The following is a 6,487-nucleotide window of genomic DNA, read 5'->3' on the forward strand; positions in this document are numbered from 1 at the left end:
GTTGTAATTTCATGAAGGCATGGGGGGTGGAGCGTTCAACTCATACTTGTGAGCAAAAGCACCTGCGCTGAGATAGGCAGATGCTGAAGCAGCTGTAATTTCATGAGAAGTTTGAACAGGGAAAGATGGAAGCGATGAGGACTTTTGCTTCAAATGGAAAGGAGAAGACCTCAGTTCCTAGAGGTGCTCCCAGAGATAGTCCTAGAGATGAAGATGAGGAGGACTCTTTGCTCCCAGGGAAGGAGAAGGGCCTCTATTCTTAGAGATGAAATGCTTCCAGAGATGGGTGAAGAGAACTTTTGTTTCTGAACGGCTCAACCTTAAAATGGTACTCCAGTAGCTCAAGATTGGACCTTCAAAAGCAGTTGTGGGAAAAGCTGCAAGTCGTGGGAAGGGACTTTCACATGATGCAAGCAGAGAACCGACCTGGGCGGCTGTCTCGTTGTGATAGTTTCTCCATAGCATGAGCAAGAGAGACTCCTCTTCCTAAATGAACTGAACAAGGCTATTATGGCAGTGGTAAACAGACTGAACATCTCAAGGGTTGTCTTTTTACATTGTCAGTGGGAGAAGGGAGAAAGGTGGGGGGAGGAGAAGAGTTCTGAAGGTGTGGTATGATTTTATTTTTTTCTTTTTCCCTCTTTTAGGTCTTAATAAACTTCTTTTTATTCTTTCAAGTTTAGTGCCTACTTTGTTTTTCTCCTAATTCTTATCTTACAGAAGGTAAATAGTAATGAGTATTTTGGACCAAACCACTACACTAAATTGGTGTTTCTGCCCGGTTACAAACCGAACCCGCTACAGTCACCTAGTCCATCCTCCTTCTCAAGAAGTCTGTCTAAACCAATACCATTTCTGAATAAAAGTTTGCTAGACCTTACAGTCCTATTATGATAAGAATTTGTGTGTTTATTACACACCACAAAGGTGTAACAGGCAGCTTCTGCTCAGCTTTACCAACTTCTCTAAACCTTGCCATTAGGGTCATAACTCACCGTTAGATCTGGACAAGAGTTTCATAGAATCATGGAATCATTTAGGTTGGAAAAGGTCTTTAAAGCATCGAGTCCAACCATTAATCCAACACTGCCAATCCACCGCTAAACCAGGTCCCCAAGTGCCACATCAACACATCTTTCAAATACCTACAGGGATGGTGATTTAACCACTTCCCCGGGCAGCCTGTTCCAATGCTTGACCACATTTTTAGTGAAACAAAAATTCCTAACATCCAGTCTAAATCTTTCCTGGTGCAACTTGAACCGCTTTCCACTTATTTTGCTTATTAGGTGGGAGAAGAGACCAACCTCCACCCAGACATAACCTCCTTTCAGGGAATTGTAGAGAGTGATAAGGTCGCCCCTGAGCCTCCTTTTCTCCAGACTGAACAAGCCCAGCTCCCTCAGATGCTCCACTTCAGACTTTTGCTCCCTCAGACCCATTTTTACAAAAAAGTTCTGTTTCTCTAAATAGACACAACAACAACTCTTGCTTTCCTAATATAAGATGCCGAAAACCCTCAGTCTTGCAAGTATTGCCATGTGTCTGGCTTCTTCTCAGCTTCACACAATTAATGAATTTCCTCTTTGGAAATTATGAGCTTAGCCCTGTGTTTGTAGCTCGTGTATATCAGCTGTGATGGGTTAAGTTTCTTGCATCTTCCTCTATTACTGAAAGGACTTTGCTGTTTGCTCTCACAGAACTGTGAAGTGTCCTTTGTGCTACTCTGCTTTCACTTAAGCTATGATTTTCTTCAAGAACATGAAGCCTTCCCACTAGCAGAAGTAACTGAGTGGGGGTAACAAGAATTTTTCATCATTGCAGGCCTGAATGCAGGGTGTATCCTTTCTCTGCACCTGAAATTTTTCCCATCTGGTTTTTCCTAAGTAACTTCCTGAAAATCATGGGAAAATGGGTTACTGCTTTTTGTTCTGTATAAAATTGAAGCTACAGGAATAATTTGTCTGCGCAAATATAGATTTTTGGACTGTGCGGGGTTAGCTGGTATGCAGAAAATCTTAGGAGAGACTTCCTTACCCTGAAGTAGCAGAACCTTGGCAGGGCCATGGACTTTTCTGGTCCAAGTTGCAGCATCAAATGGTGAAAGGGGCAGGATGCAGGACAGTACCAGTTTACACAGGAGTGACCAGATGAGAAGACTCCATTCTGTATGCTCCACCAGTAGTTTCAGTGGATATCTCAGTGCACACTCTTCCATCTATTTGGTCACCAGAAATTCACCCAATGCTGACAGACAATGATCCCATTATTAGATCACATCATTTTTTAAGTAGGACCTATAGCTCTCCTTTTTATAGATTATATATGACAACCAAGATAATTTGGATGACCACTAGAAGAAACTATTCTTGACTACTGAGGTAATAGGAATACTTTGAAATTTTGTCACCTGAAAGTAAAATGGAATGGGTGGATAATGAGAAGAGCATCTCATAAGTTTCATACCTTTAGTCCTAGTATGAAATTATTATGCCTTCCTTTTTATCTGCCTGAAAATAAGGCTGAAAAGGGCTGAAGGAGGAGGGGTGCACTGGGCAGTAGTGTTGTGGCTGTTGTGCAAAGGGGGTGCCTATTACCTTTGACAGATAGGCAGGGAAGGCTCAGGAATCTGGCTGCGTGGCACCAATGCGGGTCCTGCGCTAAGTGGGCTGACTCACGTACCAGACACAATTATTCCATAGCTCTCCCTGGGCTCACTTTATCTGTCTGGGAAGCTGGCACAGCTGCATCACTCCTGTTGGATTGTGAAGGCGGGCTGAAGTATCATTGCTCCATAGTCTTTTCCACAGGGAGTTGTCCTCATAAATTCTGTCTATTAAAACCCAAGCTAAGCATTCATCTGTGTCCTTATCCTTCTGCAGTGGTATCCCTGCACTATGTAGGAATCTGGCAGGGTGAAAATTATGAGTCAGAGTTACCCCTAAGTCAGCTGTCCAGGACTAACAATGTGAATATCCTTTCTGTGCTTGCCTGTGCAGCTGCAGCAGGACAAAAGCATTAAAACCCAGATGGATCACTCCCCTGTGCTTCCAACCCTGTCCTTAAACAGGCTTAGTTCCTTCTACTTATTCTGTGTTTTCTCTTAGTTCTGTAGCAATTTCCATTTCAATAAATTTTTCTTCACAGACTCTTGGGTTACTAGTTTTTCATCCAATATTTATTCTAAATATGAATTGTAATTCTATGTTTTCTTCACAGAAAAACTCATCTTACTACAGTGCCTCTTCCCAGTAGATCTCTCATGTTGCAACACTGAGTGTTTTCTCTTAACTTACAGTAATAAAGAAAATGTGTCTCTGCAGTAGACCCTGTGAGTAGTCATAGAAAAATTTAGCTTGGAAAAGGCCTTTAAGATCACTAACTGCCAAAGGGAGCACATTTAAGAAAAATTTGCCTAGCAAAGGCTCATGAGGAACGACTTTGTGACTGCAGCAGTTTCTCAGTGTACTTGTAGGTGCTGTTGGTATCTTGCACAACTAAGTGCCTTCAAATGACAGTTGGGATTGCAGAAGCCTTTCCTGGGATCAGGAGACAAGAACGTGCTTTTAGGCACATTGAAGTGAAAATTAGCTGAGAAAGTTAAAGACAGATAGAAACTAAGATGAGGTTTAAATAATTCTCAGTACAACTCAGAGGCAAATGAAAAGGACATTTCAGGATTACAAATGAAAGGAAGGAATAAAGGTGAATTGGGGATTGTAAAAAAGCAGGCAGGGAAGAAAATCCTACAATATGATGTCAGTTTGATAGATACCTATCTGTTAAGTTTGCCTGAACTCAATAAGTAATAGAACAGTTTGAACCATACTAGTTTTATAAACACGTTTTATTGCTTAAAACTTCAAAATCAAAATGTGAAGATGGATCACTATCTCTGTCTTGCGTATATTGTAAGATTTGGGGGTTTTGGCCAGCCTAGGAAACCTCTGGCATTTTTTACCCAGCCCTCAGAATAATTTTTCAGATAGACGGTTAGATGGTTTTTTTCCTCTGTTTCTAAAAAGAAATGAGAGTGTGCATGAAGGACAGCTTGACAGTTAAAGGACAGAGTCAAAGGACTTGTCACAGTTTGCAGCAAAAAATTGAACATTATCTAGTTGGAGTTCAGTCCACAGAACACTGGAGTGTAAAACAGCTGCAGCCAAGGGATGCAAGTGGACAGAGAACTGGACAGTAAATGTTTAATGTGGGTAATCCTCCCTGAAGTATGTTTTCGTGAAATTTATTGCAGTGTCCCTTCTCTTTCTGTTTCTTAATGTGGAGTGTGCCCAGAAGCAGTCTTATTTAATAGAATATTTAACTGAGGTTTTTAGAGTGTAATTCTGAGGTGACACAGATTGTGTGTAGTCTTTCAAACAGACTCATTAAGAGAATTGATACTTTGAAAAACAGGTATTTCAAGGTGTTAAGTACCCTAAATTCCAATTAATGATGTGACAGCCAAGAACAGTGAGGACCATGCAATGCAGCATGATAATGCAGTGCACCTGTACAGACATTATAACAAGCTAGGAAACTAAAAGTAGAATTCTCTGCATCTCTGCCTCTCATGGGGAACCTCCTTGGTTACCAAGAGAAATACTGAGGACATGGAAATGGCTTAAATCTAGGATTTATAAATGAACATAAGTAAAAGCAGGCCTACCACAACCCTTTCCATATGCATAGCTTGTATGTGGCTTCACCTGTTCTCTCTTCTGGATGAATGTTGACGTGGAGAAATTCCACTGACTGTAAACACGTTTTCTGTAAAAAATTCACTGTCACTACTACAAAGGCAGCTCCTTCAACACAAGCTAGAGGAGAAGTTTTTTTCTTCTCCTTTTGACTTCTAATACAAATAGTAGAATAAAGGATCAGAAACATTCCTCTCCAAAACCCTTTTTTACAGGGATTTTACTAGATGCTACAAGACCTTTCTAACTTGCAGCTGAATGGTTCAAAGAAATTGTATTAAAGCATTTATAATTTCTTCTGAACTGTGCTTTTTTTGGGAGCACAGAGCAAAGGTGTCCTCAAAGATCTGAAGCTGTTTGGTTGCAACAAGTGTACCTAAATTCTGTGCAGATACCCAGTCTTATTCAACTTTCAGCTAATAACTTCTCTTTGATTCTCTAAGTATAAATAGGGCTGTCCATGTTTGGATAACCTGTGCAAATCAGAGGGGCTTTTTGTATCTATGTCTTTTCCTGGTTTCGGTTTCTTGGGCACGGACATATGTTGAGGTACTAACTGGGAATTTTAAGATTCTGGCCTTCCCAAAATCTCTGTCTGTTCAAATCCACAGCCTAGAACCCTACAGAGTTAAATTACATCCTTCCTTTCAGTAGAAACCACAGTGTCCCACCTTCCTATTAAAAATCAGTTGGTTGTCATTTCTGTTAATACTGTAGCTCCAGATGCAGAGTACAGTGTGAGCCCTCAGCTGAATTCCTGGGCCTCTGAGTAATATGCCTAATGGTCTGGCTGTGGACTGGTTAGGGATCAAGGTGACCCTTTTCCTTGTGAGACTGTTGCCATTTGATTGTATCCTTCCTAGAAGGCAATATGTTACAATATGTAACCAGAAACAGGTATAATAGCTCTACTGGAATATTTTAATGGGTAAATGAGGTCCGGCATTGTTTGTGACTCTTGCCTGAAGGAGGAAAATAGAATATGCCTGGAATAAAACGGACTGCTTCTGATCCCATGCCCTTGCTGCCTACAGCTCTTGGCACAGACTGAGGGAAGACTGTTTGCTTAAATAACCTGTCTGCTACTGGCCAGGGGAAGCACAGCAAAAAACCCTGAGCTTCTCAGAGCTGGGAGCCTCAAATGTACAATTTCAAAAGGATGATGTTAACACAGCATCTTGCAGAGGCCTGGGTTTTGTGGTGTGGGAATTCTGGGAGAACACCTACTGGATGGAGACTTTCCATCTTGCTTTTGAAATCCCACCCGACTCAGAGAGTGAATTAGGAATGGCAATTTCGTGTTTGTCTGGAAATCTAATTACAGATGCCTGGAGAAATGTAATGTCGAGTCTAGTCAAGAAAAGAAGGAGGTGTGAAGTTTAGTGTTTAACATACTGGTTGGCAGCAGCATGCCTGCAGGGGGAAAGAGGAGGGGTGGGAAGTATTAATTACAGTTTTGAGCATAAACACGTACATTGCCATATCATTCTTGTTCATGTTAGCCTTTTCTTGAATCCAGCTTCATAAATACAGGAGCACTGGGGAGAAAATTTAGTCAGATTATTTAGGATGCTACTGCACTGACAATCAAGCTCAAGGAAAGATGCTGACAATTCATAGGTCAGAAGGAAAACTTAGAGACAAGAGTAGGGGTATAACAAAATGCCAAGATTTGTAGGATCTTTTAAAATACAGGTTAGCTTGTTTAGACTTTTCAAAAAAAACAACAGCTCTAATCCAAGAATGTTGGGACTTTCCAGTGCAGAAATAGTAATATATTTTTCAGATCC

At 41.0% G+C, this 6,487-nt stretch overlaps 1 long non-coding RNA gene across 1 annotated transcript in view; it reads left to right on the forward strand.

Moving 5' to 3' along the window:
• The window catches only part of LOC108446320, a 45,077-nt gene that overhangs the window by 24,330 nt on the left and 14,260 nt on the right, over window positions 1–6,487 (forward strand). The gene's annotated exons all lie outside the window — the stretch shown is intronic.

Source organism: Corvus brachyrhynchos, unplaced genomic scaffold (genome assembly GCF_000691975.1).
Source record: "Corvus brachyrhynchos isolate BGI_N302 unplaced genomic scaffold, ASM69197v1 scaffold444, whole genome shotgun sequence".
Taxonomy (NCBI): Eukaryota; Metazoa; Chordata; class Aves; order Passeriformes; family Corvidae; genus Corvus; species Corvus brachyrhynchos.